Raw genomic sequence first — 3,005 nt, forward strand, 5'->3', positions numbered from 1 at the left:
AAGGTATATTTAAAAATACAATAGTTGTACAGTAATATTAAACATTGAATATTGAAATAAAATAATTATATTGTAATAGTATTGATAATAACATAGGGTTTTCTTTTATGTAAATGGGAAGGCTGACTATATTCCTAGTTACAAGTGTCATCTACCTACAGTATTTACTTATCGGCCGTTCAACTTTTTCGCAGGATCTGCAATGTTTTCATAGTACCAACCTTTTGTGACAAGACAGTTACTGTAAAGAGTTCTAAGGTGTTCAATTATTAAGTTTAAACAGGATAAGGAGAAAATTTAAAACTTTAAGTAAACATATTCAAGGCTGGCTCAGTGTCCCCGAAGGATTGGAAGATTGAAAATAATGTATTAAATAAGTGCATAGTACTATAAATGTGCAGAGAAATATAAAGCCTGGTTTCCATTATCAATGCTACATTGCATTTGTGACAGTTGTCAATGCAGCTTGGTGTTAGTGGGTTCATTTCTTGATGAAACAGAGAACTTTATTATATTCTCCATGCAGAAATAAGTATACTGTACTGTATTTAGTTGTTATCTTTTGTATAGTATATCTTTTTTCTTTTTCTTTTTTACATTTCATGCCAGTTTCATTTACATTTTTTTCACGCGACTCTACAGCTCACTATGTCGGTCGGTTGGTCGGTCGGTCAGTTAGTCTGTCGGTCGGTAAACACTAACTTGAACATGCGACTGTAGCCATGTATATGGCCTTGTTATTACTATGGAAAGAATATCAGTATCAGTAATTATTACAATTTAAATTATCTATGAAAAATAAATATATAGAACTTCATTACATTCTCCAATGGAAAATAAGTAGACAAATAAATGCTCTATTATTAAGATTAAGATTTACAGAAAAGACAGGTAAACAATTATATATTTATAGAAAGTGTCCAAATGGATTTAATAAGTGTAATGCTTGTATGCTTCACCTCAGTCAATAACCTTCATCTCACCAACATTTATTTAAAAAAAAAAACCTTTTACACGGTTTACTGAGTACGTTTTCCTAAAATCTCTAGCCCTAGAACTCAACAATAATATAACCCTTCTGTCTGACTGGGCATTTTGTTTGCCAACCTCTCAGTCAATAGCATGCTTCCTGTCGAAATAATAACTTGTTTATTAAACTAGAAATTAGCGTTATTTTTACTTTTTGTTTGTTAACTGATGTAAATTCCGCCTTGGTGTATGCACCTTTAGGCGACCCTGCAACTTTTGTCTCAACATGAGAGTTGTTGTTGCAGATTTTTCCCCTGAATGAACAAAAATCGACTGGAAAACGATGAAAACAAAGACAGCTTAATTAGTTGATAATAATCAGAGACTGGATATGCAAACGTGACATTTGCAAAACTTTTTGCATTTGTATTAGTTTTTACAAAATAAAAGTTCAAATATATTACAGTACAAGAATCTATAAATTGTTATAATATAACAGTGTAACTGTGTTATAAAACAAATAGGATTAAAAATAAGTTTTATATTTTGACTTTATTTTTAGTTTAAGACAAAATTCACCATTTTAAAACCATATATAATAAGTTTATTTGGAATAACCTTTCTCCAATAGTCACACAAACTGATCTAATATTAATAAGATAGTCTCAAGTTAAATTAAAGTTAAGTTAATCTCAAGTTAAGTTAATATCAAGATAAAATAGTCTCAAGTTAAGTTAATTTCAATATAAGTTAATCTCAAATAAGTTAATCTAAAGTTAAGTTAATCTCAAATTAATGTAGTCTCAAGTTAGATTTCTCAAGATTTTTCAACTTGATTTTCAAAATTGCTCCCTTGAAATTGAATTCACTTCTGTATATACATTATTACATTTATAAAAAATTATCTTAACTTTGTTTTAAGTCTATGAATTTTCAAGATTACCTAAGCAAATATATATAAAATAATATTAAGTTTATTTAATTTAACAGATCTTAGATGACAAAGTTTGTTACATAAAAAGAACTGGTTTGTTTGAAAAAGATTTTCATTTAAGCACTTGCTAACTATCTTGACTTAAGCAAATCACTTGGTATTAAATACCAGCCTTGGTACTGCAGCCTACCATAGAGGAAATCCACCATGCACTTCATATTCTTTATTTGCACTAATTAATTATTTCCGTTTCAGAGGACTTATTTTCTCAAGTCTGCACTTAATAGTTTTAACCTTGTACGAGCAAACCTCAAAAAGCATAATATCTTTGTTTCTTGCAATGGTTAATTTTTTAAATACATCAACACTTGTAGTTTGTCGTAATTATTATTTTTCTCATACTGTTATTTCTGCGATTAGATCGAGGAATTCCGTTGGGTTTACAGGGAAACGCCACGATCAGAACAACAACTAATTTGAACAACATTTGTGGCAGGAAGCAATTAATTAGGCACAGTGATGAGATTGAAGGACAGGTACAAAGGCCTAAGGTTGTTAACATTATTGACAGGCTTGTGTTACAGGTAATTTTAGATTTGCTTTACAAACAAGGAATGCTAAACAGAAAAGGAACTACGTGCTCGCTTCTCCATACAACATTATTCTATAAATAGAATGAACATGATGACTCGTAGGGCGTTATTGGAAACAAATCGATCAATCACTCACTTTACTATTTTATGTTACAGCAATTAAATACATATATTTACAACCATATATTTTTATATTTAAAATGATAAAATATTAAATTTTATTGAATGAAAAATTCTACAATTAAGCTACAATAAAAATACAGTACTGTATAGGCCTACATTTCTTTTTGGCATATTCATCTTCATGCAAAAAACAATACAACACTAAAACATGCACTCCCATATTTCAAAATCCTGGATCCGCCACCAGGCCTTTTCTTTTGAGGTGAGCGAATGCGATCACTCACCTAACACACTCCTAAACTGCACGTTGACACACTTAAATTTATACAATAAACTTCTACACACCAAAATACAAACAGCACACCTACAGCACCCCTAAATGTATT

This window comes from Antedon bifida, chromosome 5 (genome assembly GCF_963402885.1).
Source record: "Antedon bifida chromosome 5, ecAntBifi1.1, whole genome shotgun sequence".
In the NCBI taxonomy this organism is placed as follows: domain Eukaryota; kingdom Metazoa; phylum Echinodermata; class Crinoidea; order Comatulida; family Antedonidae; genus Antedon; species Antedon bifida.